Here is a 15,990-nt window from a genome sequence, read left to right as displayed (position 1 = left end):
GCTTTTATGTCCCTCCATCTGCAACCAAATAAATTCCTTGCAGGCAGCCAGGACAGACCTCAGGCCTGCTGTCCACCCTCCCACTGATCAAGGTTCCCAGCATCACCACACTGCTTCCCAAAGCTCTCCATCTTCACAGATTAGCTCTTTCAGATAGGGGTGTTAAAATCCAGAGCATCTTTTTGTTTCCTATCTAATAATATCTAAAGATAGAAATCTGCCCTACTTTTTCCTATCAGCATGAGGAAAGCAGGTCAAGCTCAGAGCAAGAGAAGAAGCTGTGCAGCAGACACCTGGATCCATAAACAACTGGAAGGAAGCTGGAGACACAAGTTCACTAATTGGAAGCACTGGGGCAGCAAATCTAAACACCTTCTGCTTGAGCAAATAAGGCCTTCACACCAGTCCTAATAAAAAAAGCAGAACTCACAGTAGATGGGATTCACACAAGAACCCTAGCATGGAAACAAAAGCACAACTCCCACATCAGACTGCTTTAAGTACCTTGGCTCACCTCCATCCTCCTTGGCCAGAATTATAAACTGCCACATCTTAACACCAAACACAGCATCTAGAGGCAGCAATGAGGTTTGTGGTCCTGAATTTCCACAACCCTTCAAGAGCTGCCAGACATGATGTTCCAGCTGCCCACACTGGCTACCACTGCTTATTCACCAGGCAAAAGGAGTCACCAAGAGCAGGTCTCCCTGTTCCAGCCAGTTCAGATCCCTGCTGGCTGACAGCAATCAGAACTGGTTCTGTACATCCAGGGACACACCTCAGCCTGGCAAATCCTACCATTAGCCAGAAGGGATTGTTTGTGCCTGTAGACTAAACTCCCTCCTCACCAGCAAAATCTCATCCTCCAAAAGAGCAAGGAAGCATTAGCTGCAACTGCATACACAGCACTGAGGGCTTTAAGTTAGTGCCAGAACAGGTTAGTCCTTGCAACCACTACCCCAACCTGAAATGTCTAAGTAACACAGCAAACTGTCCATTTGCTTTAAGTCACTTCAAGAGCAACTTGACTTTCCATTTTAACATTGTTAACACCATCTCAATCAATAGCCTTAGAGCTATGCCTTTCTTCTTTGTAAAAGAGAGACATTTGTCCCAAAGCAGAGGAAAGCCATGTCTTGTCTTATTGCTGAAGCTACAGTTTCTCACTTGTTTCAGTTTAGCACCGACTCTGAAAGCACCAGCTCAAAGATGAAAGTTCTCCCAACCTCAACCAAAATGGTTCACAACATGGCACTGACTGCCCATGGCAGCTCAGACAAAGAACAAAGGCTGTTTTAAGCAATCCTAACAGCACAGCAGAAGTCTTCCCCCAAGTCTCCCTGTATGTACTTTTTAATACTGGTCCCTGCCCTCTAGCATGGGCCTTGCTCCTTGCTGAAGGCACTGCTGTTATGTGGGACACCATTATATACAGGAGTCTTTAAGCATCTAACAGAAGGGTTTTTACACAGCAGAACAACATTTCACTGGATACTTTGCAAGCAGAGCTACCAGAGTAGGGGCTAATTGATATTTAGCAGCTGCCATGTTCTAGCTGAACCCTTTCAAGTGTGGTTGGCTTCTGGACTCCAGAAACTGCATCCCTGTTCATAAGGGAACTCTTCTGCTGAGCTGGATAGAACATGGTGAAGGAAGTCCCCATATTGATGTTAAAATGGAAATGTGGAACTTGCTCAAACTTGAAAATTCATACAGGAAGGTGTGAATGACAGTCAGCCACCACAAAATAGACATTTTTAAATTAACTTCACACATAGACAAGTCCCAACACATCCAAGAAACCATTAGCTGGCCATACTGCCATGAGAAAGGAAAATTCAGTCTCAAGTCTTTATTCTATGTGGTTTACATTTAAGAGCTTGTAAGTCTCTGCCTACAAGCAAAACTAATTTAAGCAAACTAATATAAACAAATTTCTCTCTCAAGTTCCTCATTTTTCAAACATGTGAAGAAAGGCATAGAATTTGGTTATTCTAAGAATTATGGTGCACTAGAGTGGAACAGATTTGTGTCATAACCTTGATGACTGTAGTCTAAAGAAGATCCACTATACGTTATGGCACCACCACCAAACATATAAAGGCAAGAAGAGACAGAAATACCTTTGAATCCTGGGGAAAACAAATAGTAAGTTAGGAGGAAAGGTTCAAGCTGGTTTGCATTTACCAGCCAACAGGTGTTTAAACTGCACTTTAACTAAAAAAAAAAACTTTTTCACACATATTAGGAAGTCTGTTGACTCCCCTCTTCTTCACAGGAGGAAGTGCAAAAAAATACCACTTGAGACATCGAGACCCGAAGTGACAAACAACGAACCTCCCAGACAATAGGATGTATCCCATAAAGTTTGAAATCAACAGGAGAGATGCTCCTCACATCACAAGCTTTGGAAAAAACAAGTCTACAGCCCCAGACCCAGAGGTCTGCTTCTGTTCCCTGTAGGATTTGAAAGCCATGAGGTTTGGGTAGCCAGTGTTACAAGATACAAACAGTCTGGGACTAGGCTTCTGAACACAACTACTCAACCTAGATACTAACACTGTAACACCATAAAAGCTGGTACAATTCACAGCAAAGCAACTGGCTCAGCATGTAAAATAAGTTAATCCAAATAATAAGGAAATACTTGATACCCAAGATATTGCAGAAACATGAAAATGGGTACATAAGCAAATGAACATTTTCCAATGCTTTGGAGAAACCTGTTCACCTCAGATGAACTGAAACAGCATTATTTGCAACTGCCAAGTAAGACAGTTTTAGGAGACCTTCACAAGAAACTTTAAAGTATTCTTCCTCTCCCCATGAGGAAGAAAACCTGAAGCACGTAAAGCATGCAATACTATTCTCCTGGAAAATAATCTGTAGTTGGGATGTAGTTGGGATATAGTTGTCTCTTCCAACATAGCTATTCAACCTTTACAATTACATCCCACTCTCTTCAGCTCTAGTCATCAAGTTTAGTTATAATATTTCTCCTGTTTCACCATGCTCATTTGCCAACAAACCAGTGCAGTCGGCAACTTCACCAGTCAATTGCTCTAGCACAGATAACTTAGGACACAAGCTTGCAGAGAGACAAAATATTGCTGCCACCCACAATCACTTCAGGCAAGAGCCAGTGCCATTCAACCAGCCCTTTCTAGTCACTTTCCACAAGGCACCTCTGCTCCTACTTCCAGCCCATAACCTTAACTTGCTAACATGACAACACTTCTTTGGTGGGTTTTTCTTTCACATGCTTAGCTGTAGCCCAGCAGCTGTAGAGGTAACACAGCAACAAAGCTAGGAACCCTCCTCCTGCACTGGTCTCAGGACCAAACTGCATGCAAACTTCAGTTTAAAATTATTTTAAGTTACATAAGGCAGACCTTGACCTTCTTGAACCTTGACCTTCACAAAAAAAAACCTCTCCTCCAAGGTCTCAACCCCAGACAAATGCAGCAATTTTTCAAGTATAAAAGTAACCAGGCATCAAACCTGCAATAGCTCCCCACAACAGGAAGGTGGGCAGTGTAAATACCTCACTATGGGGTTTGCCAGCCAAGCCCCCATGGGCAAGAGCTATCAGACAGACATCTAGGATAGTAACTAGAAATCATGTTCAGCAAAGCCCAGATGGAGATATCACCAAGAAGGCAGAACTGCAGCTCTGCATGAAGGCTGGGAACCTTCAGCCCTTTGTCCACTGTTCTTTATTTTTGCTTCAACTGGTCCAGTTGATTTTGCTATCACCTGCCCAGAGGGGATTTGGTATCAGGCCTTTACAAAGTATGACACCCTCTAAGCACTTGAAACCTTCTCTTCCTTCCCTGTGCTAGTGGCAGTGGAAAAAGCAGCTGTACTGATAATCTTCAACCTCAAAGTATTCTTAGTTGCTCAAACCCTCTGAGACAATGAGGTGACAAGTCCTACTTGAACAAAGGATCCTTTTCTGGAGCCAAAAGGAGTTTGCAGGAGACACCCACCCAGCAATCCAATAGATGGGCAATAATGCTTCGTTAGTGACTGGGAATATTGCACAATCACTGTGATTGTTTTAAATGAGTAATTAGTGCTGCCTTGTAGTTGAGCCTCCCCCTAATCCAAAGATGGTATCTTAGATTTCCAGCCTGACAACTCATGCTTTGCTAATGAGCTGACGGGACAGCCCCGTGTTTATCTCAGTGTCCTCAGTGTCTGACTGCACTCCTCCCACACCCCATACACACTGCCTGTACTCAGAGAGAGCAACCACCAGGTTGCCAGGACAGCCTATTACTTTTTCAGGTACTTGCCAGGACAGCCTTGCTGGTAAGCACAGCACTGCCCATGCGGATGAAGCTTCCTTGTTGGAAGCATTATTAGGCCTCCAAAGGAGGGTTGCTTTCTTCTCCCCCAGCACCAGCCACACCAAGGAAGCATTTGTAAAATGCAGACTTTGTGGGCAGTTCACCTTCAGGAGAACCACATCTGGCTGAAGGCTTGCTAGGACTCTTAAGTATTGGCTGTTTTTCAGGTTTAAAGTACAGGCAGTAACCAACCTACACCAACCAAGGAACAACTTCACTGCCACGAGGAAAACTGAGGCAGATTTCAAGAAGGAAGATGGCTGCAAGATTTCCAAGGCTTAAGCTAACTAAGGCCTCCTAAGCCTCACACAATACTTCTAGGACAGATGCCAGCTGTAAAAGTTGCATTACCCTACCCTGGAGAAGAAGAGAGATGAGCTTCAGATACCAGGAACTGCAGTACTGCTATAGTGCAAACACCAAAGGTTTGCATTGCTGCCCCCATAACTGAACACCTCACACAGGGCTACCAATTTCAGTGAGGCATCATCTTCAAAAAAAAACAACTCACCAGTAATAAAGCTGCAGCAAATTGAGACAACTTGCAGGTCATCTCAATGTGACCCAAACACCCTTCACTAATGGAACCACTTTGCAGAGTGGGAGTAACCCTTCCAGAGCAGGGTAGAAAATCAGATGAGCTGTAACATCCTTTGTTTCCCTAATACAACCCCTCTCTGAAATTAGCTTGGTTTTAACTTTGTCTGAGATCAAGGACAAGTCTGGAATGAGCTTTCAAGGTCTCCTTCCCCTGTAACAGTTTCAACATTGAGATGCAGATTAAAAGCCCACTGTTAGGAGCCGCTCCATGGGATTCCTTCTCGCAAGCATCTCAGTTCATAATTCTAAGGTATCACACTATAAGAACCTTATTAGAGGCTACTGGATTGCAGGGGAGGAAAAAAAAAAAAACAACACACACAGCCAAAACTAACTATCCTTATGGTACTTTACCCTGTGAACAAGAACTTTAGTTGTGTGTGTTTACAAAAATATACTTTCCCTCATTCTGGAGATCTACTCCTTACTTACAGCCTGCAGACTCCAGCTCCCACACCTGTGAGTCCGTGGCCAGCAAACCATCTAGAACTGGCTCTCTGGGACTTCCAGCTCTGCCCTGCAATATGTCAGCGCCAAAGCTGAACAGGGTCCCCTGAGGGGCCCTGGTGCTGCATCCCAGAAGAACGGAGATAGCATCCACCCCCATTCCCACTGCAACTATGAATGCAGCACAAAAAACTTTCCACAGTCATGTCCTAGCCCTCTCTTCCACATTCCAGCAGCAATATTGGATCATCTGGAAAATTATGGGAAGAAAAGGAAGAGACTTTCACTTGTAGCCTCATGGGTAAAATGCTTAGAGGGTCTGGAAATAGAACACTGAGAATGAGAGCTGGGTGGCCCATTACTTGCCAGACTGCCAGCAAGATGACTGGATTCACAGCACACACAGAAATCTTGTGATTTCTATCTGTACTGCAATATATGAAGTCCCTCAGACTAAGATCACTAATTTAGCTGGCCCTGAAGATGGAAAGCACCTCTTAATGTAAATCAGATGAAGAAAAAGATGGGAAAATATTTTACAGGCAGGTAGAAATTCAGTGTCTTTCTCAGAGTCACTGCAAAATAAGTCTCCAGTGGGAACTGAAGGCAAGATACAGTCTTTAGGAAAGAAAACACCCATACCATCACGTGCTGGTGCAGGACCAGGATAACCTAGTTTTGAAGAGATCACTGGGTTTGATATAAATTCCATAGTCAAGAAATTCTCCAGGGCCTCATCCTTCCTACTGATGTAAAACTGGCTAGTGACATAGAAGTAGTAAGTTTTTGTGTACAAGTCCAAACCATAACTCTCCTCAAAGGAAGTACTTGAGAGACAAGTGCTACCAGTAAAATGACAAACTGGAATGGAAAAATCATATTCGAGATCATACAAGCCCTCATGTGACACCAACTGTCCAAGTAAGCACCTTTTAGTAAGATTTCTTCCTCCTGCACCCCACACATCATTTTCTCAAAACATGCGTGTGCATTTTAGACAATGTGAACAAAATGTGTGATGTGGGAGTAAAGAATGGAAAAAAGAAACCACCACAACTCCATGCAGTCTACAGCTCAAATAAATTCACTCACAGAAGAGCCCTGGGCAGGTAAGCAGATATTAAAAGCCACAGACAAAAGCACCTCCAGTTCCAAAGCAATGACTTACATGAATACTTGTGACAGCAAGTCATGCCAAAATACTGCCAATATGGAAACCAATCAGACAGACAAAACTTAAGAAGGCAGGAACTCAGAAGTCTACCTGTGGGATACAGCAGCAGCAGTTTTTAAGTCAACATTTTTGGAAAAAAGTTTATTTTCTTGATCTCTCTTCAGGCTTCCCAGCTAACATACACCTCTTCCCCAGTGACTCTGAACAACAGCTTGTCTGGATGACAAAACAGAGCCTTTTGCCTGTTCCTGCCAGCCCTGATGGAAAATTGCTGGCCAAGAACAGAAGAACTTTCAGGGGGACAGTAGAAACCTGTACCTAGGATCGGTTCATCTTCAGGAAGGGGAAGGAGAGTAACCCTCTCTGCTCAGGTATAAGTAGATTCTATTCAACCTGGCATCTGCAACCACAAATAAGCAGATGACCAAAAAATCCACTCCAACACAGGTAGCAAGGAACTGCAGAAAGCCACCACTGCACTTAAAATTTAGAAAACAGTGGGTTGAGGGAGCAGAAACTGGTTTTGTCCGACAATACTATGAATTAGGCTGAAAATCTAGTGGCAGTTAAGAGACTGCTGGGCTAAGTTACAGGCAGAGACCTCCCTGCAATTCATCCCTCCTGCTCAGCATCACTTTGAAACAGAGGTCAGAATCTGACTTCATTTTGATCAGACCTTTGCCTCAGCAAATTATTGTTGCCTCAATTTGGCTTTCTTAAGTATCTTGGAATCTAAAGCATCTACAAGTAAAGTGTAAGGAGAGAGCCCCAGTTGAGACCTGAAACACAGAAATGCTGCACCAGGGACTGGCCTGGGTAGGTTATTTCACCTATTATTTTGCTGGAAGGAAAAACAAATTAGAGATTCAGATATGCCCACTCCCTTCCAATAAACTAACGATGATGATGCTCTTCTAACAATTAATTTTGCTGCTCCTACTTGGCATACTGTCTCTAAATGCAGAATGGACACCTCCCTCCTTGCAGAGCCAATCACATAGAGATTTAATTAAGCAACAGGACAGGAAAATAGATACCCTAACCAGGGGTTCAACCCCTAACCATGAGTTGAGATCAAATCTCTTGGAGAGCACCTGCAGCCTCTCAGACCACAAAACCCATTTGTTACCCTCCAATAACTTGAACAGTTACTACTACACATTATTTGGATTTGGGGTGGGTTTTGTGCAAGAGTACTGGTGCTACCAGAGAGGAGAAAGTCTTCTCTCATGTTTATCACATAGTCAGACACTAGTGCAGAGTAGAACTTGTATTTAGCTGCTCAGTATCATGCTGTGCAAAGCCCTTAACCAGCTCACGTCAGGCTTTCAGATAGCTGTAAGGACTGATAACAGGTCAATCCAATACACAGGATCCAAAACACTGACAGGGCTCTGAAGAAAAATGGAACACAAGCTTCAACACTGCACAGATTGATGAAAATTAAGAAACAGAGAAGAGCACCATTATAAGGCAGGGTACAGCTGCTCTGCACAAGACAGCCACAAACAACATCCCTTCAAAGGAATTGAACCCCTTTCCTCGGTCTGAACACATAAATAGACAAAACCAGTAAATTTTATTCACTCAGCTGAGAGACCCTTTTCTACTTCCCAGCATTATTTTTTTAATGCACCAGCAACTGGCTGCTGGAAGGTGTGCAGTCAGAATCCAGGAGGAAGCTCCAATTACAACTGTCAGCCGAGGAGGCAGCCGTGAGCAGCAGCAGCAGCAAGCCAGCTCCAGAGGCACGCTGAGATTTCCAGCTCTCGTCTAGGCAAAGTTCAAGATAATGAGAGACTGAGGGTGACACATGAACAGGATCCAAAGTCATCTGGGGCCAGAAGGATACCCGTAATGGCAGTCCACAAAGCTTCAAAGCCATAGATTTGCCTGTATATTGAAATGGGGAGGTGAATGCAGGGGAGGTAATTACTTTATCCACCTGAATATCTCCCATCTAGTCTCTTTCACACTTCTTACAACACAACATGACCTGCCTCTTACACAAAGGTTGTTGAGGGCAAGATCTAGCTCCTCATGTAACTCATTATAGAAGCAATCAGACCTGCTGTCAGCATTTGTCCTCTAAAAACCAACAGACCAAATGCCTGATGGATAGGGCAGCACACACATACGACGCGTAGGGAAGCGTGATGTATATGCAGGAAACACAGATGTATCACTTCAATTTGAGTTTTGCTGTTTAAATTTCTGGGGTTTGTAACACTTAAGTTGTAGTTCAGATTTAAGATTCCTGCAGAACTTGAGAGATGACTGGAGAACCATCTCTCAAACATAGGCACTCTCTGCAATTGTCCCTCTAGGGAACATCACATGAACAAGAGAAGCATTTCCATCCCACAAGCACACTGATGTCTCACTTTTAGCACTGTACAGCATCAGTCAAGTGAAGCAAGGCCAAAGTGTTTAACTTCATGGCATTTTTTATTTCTAAACAGAAACTTCTGAAGCTGTCTGATCAATTCTGAGTACTTCACAGGAATGCTGAGGGCATCAGTGTGAAAAAAAAAAATCAATTTATGTTTGCACCAATTTTTTTTACAAAACTGAAACAAGAGTGACTATGAAACAGAGAAAGTATCATCCATAGTGACACAGTCATTATTCTGTCCCTCTCGTAACTTCCAGGATTCAGTCCCACTAATTGACAGGGTACAGAGAAAACAAGCAAAATCTGGACTTTGCCAAGCCCAGGACTGCAGCACAAAAGCTTGTTACTGCTGTGATAAGGAAGACTCTGAATGTGACAGTACTGTACTTGTAGTCCTTTACTCTAGTGAAATCTCATCACTATCAGAAGTTCTCAAACTTATCCAGCTGCAGTCCCCTCTCCCGTCCCAAAACTCTTAAACCCACTTCAGAATCCCACACAGAAGCAAATACACTTTCTAAAGCCTTTGCAAGATCTAATTTGAGGACTATGTATATAAACAGCAGATTTACATCATCATGTACCAAGCTACAATACTTCTGTTTGTCTTCTACAGCACCCAGGTAGCACCAAGAGGAACATGCAACAGAGATGCAACTCCTCAAGAGATGCAGAGAAGCAGCCTGCACTACTGAGCAGCAAAATGGACTCCAACATATTTGCCTAAGCCACTGGCACAAGAACTGAGGTGGAGACCACATCTCTGCCCTGCCAACACCAGCTTGGCACAGGCTTCTTTGCTTCACCCTTGTCTCCTTTACTAAAGGTTGATTTATGAATTAAGTCTAAAAGGGACAAAGACTCACTGGTCAGAACAAGCTGGTAAGCCTCACCTCTACTCCACCACAGGCTTTCAGCATAACCTTGCATTTGTCACACTGCCTCAGTTTCCCCCTTTTCTCAAGCAGTGCAAGCAAAGGGGCAGCTTTTCCCTTCCTCCCAGATATCTTAAGACACACACATTGGAAATACCTTAAACATAGCCCAGGAAGGCCTGCATAAGCACACTGACAAATAACTGCATTTTATTTGCTCAGACCTAACATCTCTCCGAGGCATTTTTTGCAGCATCTGTCTAATTATCAAACCACCTCTTTGTGCAGGCACAAACTTCCAGTCTTCACCCAACCTACATTAAAACCTTGATAAAAATAGGCGAGGTAAAGCACGACACGTGCACAGAAAGAGCCGACAACAAGCGCTCCATCCACCCAAATCCAAGGACGCCTCTGAAAACACAGCAGCCTCAAGACGTTGCCATAACCCCGCACTGCCGAGTGAACGCAGCGCGGCTCCACTTCACCTCCCTTCGCTAAGCGTCTGTACCACCGGAGACCCTCGCAAGCGGCCCCAGCACCGCTGCCTCCCCCGCCGCAGGGCTGGCCCGGCGGCTGCTGCACGGCCCCGCTCCCACCGGCCGGTACGGCCCTGAGACCGCTCCGCTGCCGCACCCGAAGGCGGCCGGGACCGGCCGGACACCCCCCGCCCAGAGGCGGGAGACCGAGGGGCGCCTCGCCGCCAGCCGTTAGGCCCCGGCAGCCCCCGCACCCCCGGCTCCCTCTGCGGCCGTTACCCCGCCGGACCGCCCTCCCTTCCAACACACCGCACCGCCAGGCGGACCGGGAGCCGCGGGCGGGACGGCCCCAGCGGCGGCCACCGCACTCCACCCCGCCCCGTTCCCCTCACGGCTGCGCTCAACCGGCGGCACCACACAAAGCCCCCCGGCCGCGATTCTCCACCACCACCATTACACGCCCCACACACACACACACACACATACATACACACACACACACCCCGGCGCGGCTGCCCGCCCCGCCCAGCCCCGTGCCGGCGGTACCTGTCGGTCGCGGCGGGGAGGCGGCAGCGGCGGGGCGGGGGCCGTAGCCGAGGCCGGGGCCAGGCGGCGCTCAGAGCCGGCGGCATCGCCCGCTGCGCTGCATGGCTGCGCCCGCCCCGCTGCCACGGGAAGAATGGGAGACAGCGCGCACGCGCCGCCCGCACCCCGCCCGCGCCGGCGCGTCACCGCCTCGCGCCTCCAGAAGGCTCCCGGGGCGGCAGCGCGCATGCGTGCGCGCACCCCGCACCCCCCTTCCCCCCACCCCGCACCATAGAGCGGCGAGGCGAAGGCTAGAGAATACGCTCCTCGATACGTTCTCTGTGGTAGGGGCAGGGATAGGGAGCCCCCTCCCCCGCCCCCCAGCACGGCCGCGGTGAGGTCAGCCTGCGCGGGGCGCGTGCGCAGGGGCGGCACCGCCCCCCTCCGCATCCCCCGCCCCCCGGAGCGGCCGTTAGGGGCGGTCGCGGTCGCCATGGCGACGCCGCGCGCGCGGAGGGAACCGTTGGGGCTGAGAGCGCGGCGGGGCCGCGAGCGGAGGGCGGGAGGGAGGGGACGGAACGGGGCTGCCTGGGAAGCGGAGGGCTCAGAGCCCAGGCTCGGGTGATTTCCCGGCGCAGGCGGCTTTAGGGAGCACCGTACTGCTGGGTGGTGGGCTCGGGTTGTGAGGAGCTTGAACGGTGCGACAGGAATTACTCGGCGCAAGGGGAGCTTGAGGACCAAAGCAGCCTGAAGCGGCATGTCCATGCCTAGCGGTCCCCGCCTCCCCTTTAATGAGTCTCTATTGAGGGAAATAGTGTTTTGTGTAGGCTTAGTGTATTTATAAGCAACTACTTCTCCGTAGCGGAATGAGTTGCGGCACTCCTACTATGTGACTGAGGTGAAAATAGGAGACTCCCTGTGTATAGGCGCTTTACCAAGTGATGTTTACCCCTTTTCCTCCCTAGGCTTCCGCCAGCTTTTTTTCTGTTGGTTGTAGGGAACCTTCATCTCAAACATCCCCAGCCCTCCTCATCCTCTGCTGCAGGAAGCTGCTGGTCCCCATCAGGTGGTGCGACATTGCAGTTTCTCCAGCGAGTACAGTCAGAGCCATTAAAGCAATTCTTATGGAAGAAACATATGTAGGAGAAGTAGTTCTTTTTAGTTGTAATTTCTCAAAATAATAATACTCTTCTTTCTGGCTCACAGTTTTGGCACAGGAGAGGCTTTTGGCAAGCCCCTTCCAAATAACACTGAATTTGCTGACTTGGTCTTTCCCACCATCAGGTTCCAGAGCAATATGTGCTTTCCATGAAGGAGTCAGCATAGGTCAAATATAAAAAGTGTAACAGATTGCACAGGTGTCAAGAGAAAGCTGGGGATATTGGTGCTTAAAATTATGTGTAAACTGAATGCAGATGATTACAGACAGCTTTAGAAATTCACTTGGTTCTTACCCCCTAGGCAGTAGATAATCTTCCCAGAGCCCTAGCTGTCTAAGTCTTGGCCATGGTAGACACACAGCAGCTCTGCTTCACCTTCTGGGCTTTCCAGTCCCCACGCTAAGATCCATGTGTTCTCAGAGGGGCAGCCCCTGTGCCTGTGCAGTTCTGCAGCCAGGACTCCAGTCGCATGCCCATCTCTCATTTTGCACTTCATGGCAGGGTAGGATCATCAGTACATAATAAAGCACTCATCATTCCACTTTAGGCAAATCTGTTACAGCTGTAGGCAGTTTTCTCAGTCTAAATGGTTTGCTCTCTGCTACCTAAAATGCCACCACATTCCATAAAAACTGAGCAACTCGTTCTGTTACATGAATTATGATAAGCAATATTTCATTTGGCTTTAGTAAGAAATCAGTAATTGCGTATCACACATTTGCTGTAAATTAATTCTCTTCAGTGTTACCATAAGGAGACATTTACCTTTCAAATATATCTATACTGCCTTTTGATATAATTTGGTGTTTGCCCTTTTTCACAGATTCTTACTTCTAGTGATTTTATGATCACTTTGATAGTCTAAAGCTTCATAAATGCTAAAAGATGGAGTTAGCTTGGTTGATCAATGTTTTCTTTCCCCCTTACTAGACAAAACATGCACAGAGAATAACATTTTAATTTCCTCTTTTCTTACAAGACATCAGGTGGAAACTGCATGAAACTTAGCAGGTTCCTCGCCATGAAATTACCTGACAGACTGCCACCATTTCTTCTCTGTTTTCCTCACAATTTTATTATAAAACAGGAAGAGACCCTGCAGAAAAATATATTTGTCATTTAATCAGCTGAAATATTTTTTTCTGTTATTACATAGCCATTTCCTTGTCTCCCTGCTGAGACTTTTAAGATAACCAAGCTGCTCCATGAGCAGCAGCACTTAACCATGCCTGGTTTCCCACAGACCTGTGCTGTTTGTCCCTCTAACCCACCCAGCTCTCTCACCAACCCCACCTTCTTTTGTGTGGCCTCTGACTCCTCTCTGAGGGGGCACAGGCAGCAGGAGCTGCAGTTAGTGCAGGGCAGTGACCATGTGCAGATGGACAGGCTGCTGCCAGAGGAGTCATTCCATGCCCAAGCTCCTTCCTGCCCTTCCCTGAGGTCTCTCCTCCAGTTCTCAGGAACCTTGAAATTCTTTCCTACTCCCTAAACATTGGGAAGGAGGGAGCTAACCCGAGAGCTGGCAGATCCAGACAGACAAGACTGATCACATAAGCTTAATTTCCACTAGAACAGAAGTCTAAAATATACTGGTAACCTGCAGGTTTGCTTCAAACTTTTTAAACATAGACGGTGAAGGCACTGCTCTGATTCTTGTCCTTCATGTTTCTTAAAATTAATCACTACTGAATATAGTATTGCAGTGTTATCACACACCACACTGCACACTTTTCCCACAGTCTCTGGTAGAACACTGTCCTTTCATGGATTTGCTTTTTTTTTTAGCTTTCATTTAGTCTCACAGCATCTCAGTATTCTTTAAATTCTGCTCAGAGGAGGCTCCTCTTGATTTCCCAGTGCAGGCCATCAGCTTTCACAGGGGCACCAATCCACGTTAGTTCTAGCACCATCTGCAACCAGACCTGTGCATCCATTTACCTGCAGCCCTTTGCAATTGAAACCCACCATGATGGCATGTGGGAAACTTCCTGGATGGAATAAAATCTGCACAGATACCTCAGCTTCTCCAAAGTTATTGTTAGGTAACTACCATGCTATTTCTAACCAGCCCTTGGGATTTTGTCCTGGAATACAGAAAGGACTCCAAATGAACCGGAGGAGCTGCTACCATCACAGGCGAGTGCTCCTCAAGGACTGCAGTACCTGTGGTTTAGCAGCAGGCACTTGGCATTGCCCTTACAAATGATGTACCTAAAATACAGGTAAATCTCACTATGCTCTCATTTCTGGAGGATCTGCATTTACTTACCTCCAGCACACGCAGGACTGCTGCAGCGGAGAGGTAGGAACATCTGTTTCCCAAGAGGATACTGTTCCCAGCAAAGCAGCAAGGGTTCCTCTAATCAGTTCACCTGCAAAAAAATACACTGTTCCCTGTTCTCACTGTTCACTGAGAAAGGTCTGGTTCATCATGAGTAGTAGGAGGTGTGTGCCTATACACATGCAAAATGCCACACAGTCCATTTGCAAGATGAAGCAGGAGATCAGCTTATGGTCATCTGCAGTGAGGGCACAGAAAGCTGGAAGGAAGGGCAAAGTAAAGCCAGAAGGCTATTTTGGAGTAAAGGAATGTGTGGATATGCTAGTACTCAGTTACCAGCACTGCTCTTTCAAGCAAAAATTCATCAATAAAACGTAATTAGTGGAAAACAGAGGGTGGGACTGGGAGGGAAAGAGGCTCTATTTTAGAAAAAACACTGACTACCTGAGTGATCTGCTCTTCCCCTTTCCTCCTGGGCCCTTCTCCTCAGGAAGCTGAGGGCTGAGTGCTCCAAAGCGAATGGCAGTGTGGGGATGCAGCTGCCCATGACAGCCGAGGTCACAGCATCAGAGCCTGCCTGGCCCTGGGCTGCTTCCCTAGAGTTCAACACCTTGCCATGCAGACTCAGAAAGCCACATTTTCTCATTGTGCTGTCCCACCCTGACCACTGTTGTGGCAAAGAGGCAGAACAACTTCACTTGACTCAGTGCAGCAGCTCAGAGAGCAGCCAGACAGAGAGGGACCTGGGAGTCTGGATTGACAGGAAGCTGAACATGAGCCAGCAGTGTGCCCAGGTAGCCAAGAAGGCCAATGGCATCCTGGCCTGTATCAGGAACAGCGTGGCCAGCAGGTCCAAGGAAGTGATTCTGCCCCTGTGCTCAGTGCTGGTGAGGCCACACCTCGAGTCCTGTGTCCAGTTCTGGGCCCCTCAGTTTAGGAAGGAGATTGAGGTCCTGGAGCAGGTCCAAAGGAGGCAACTGGGCTGGTGAAGGGACTCCAGCACAGATCCTATGAGGAGAGGCTGAGGGAGCTGGGGCTGTTCAGCCTGGAGAAGAGGAGGCTCAGAGGAGACCTCATCACTCTCTACAACTCCCTGAAAGGAGGTTGGAGCCGGGGGGGGTTGGTCTCTTTTCCCAGGCAACCCTCAGCAAGACAAGAGGGCACGGTCTCAAGTTGTGCCAGGGGAGGTTTAGGTGGAACATTAGAAAGAATTTCTTTACTGAGAGGGTGATCAAGCATTGGAATGGGCTGCCCCGGGAAGTGGTGGATTCTCCATCCCTGGAGATATTTAAAAAGAGACTGGATGTGGCACTCAGTGCCATGGGCTGGGAACTGCAGCGGTAGTGGATCAAGGGTTGGACTTGATGATCTCTGAGGTCCCTTCCAACCCAGCCAACTCTATGATCTCTCCCTTTGCCATCTCCTGGTGCTTACATGTCCCTCACAGGTCACCTGAACAGACTTGCAGTGCTAAGGAGAAGGCTGGATTGCTGCTGGCACAAAGCTAGCAGGGCCAACACAAGGTCAAGCCCAAGCCCCCAGCTTCTGAGTGTTGTTGATCCCTCTCTAGCATGGGCTCCCTGGTGACTCACCTATACCCCTCACTTACCTTGTCCATATTTTCAAACACTTGAAAAAGGGAGAGCATTAGTTACATCAGATCCACAATAAATTTAATAATTCCTTATTCTTTCCTTTGCAC

General features: G+C 47.1%; 1 protein-coding gene and 1 long non-coding RNA gene across 29 annotated transcripts in view; both read right to left on the bottom strand.

Annotated features, from left to right (window-relative positions):
* Positions 1–11,083, bottom strand: part of CLASP1 (cytoplasmic linker associated protein 1) — a 175,972-nt gene extending 164,889 nt beyond the window's left edge. For 4 of the 28 annotated variants that reach the window (XM_071746704.1, XM_071746722.1, XM_071746710.1 and 1 more), the window contains exon 1: positions 10,869–11,064. The gene's annotated coding sequence lies outside the window, so the exon portion shown is untranslated. Of the gene's footprint in view, positions 1–10,868 lie in introns of all 28 variants that reach the window. The other 24 variants (XM_071746703.1, XM_071746706.1, XM_071746708.1 and 21 more) reach the window with 14 other exon arrangements.
* Positions 11,084–12,898: 1,815 nt separating this feature from the next.
* On the bottom strand, positions 12,899–14,996 carry LOC139797472 (uncharacterized). The gene is made up of 2 exons (XR_011726481.1): positions 14,277–14,996; positions 12,899–13,103 (listed from the first exon to the last, which is right to left on the bottom strand). It is a non-coding gene; the product is annotated as an uncharacterized lncRNA (long non-coding RNA).
* Positions 14,997–15,990: the final 994 nt, after the last annotated feature.

The sequence above is a fragment of the Heliangelus exortis genome, chromosome 6 (genome assembly GCF_036169615.1).
Source record: "Heliangelus exortis chromosome 6, bHelExo1.hap1, whole genome shotgun sequence".
Classification (NCBI taxonomy): Eukaryota; Metazoa; Chordata; class Aves; order Apodiformes; family Trochilidae; genus Heliangelus; species Heliangelus exortis.
This window is presented reverse-complemented; position numbering and strand designations above follow the sequence as displayed.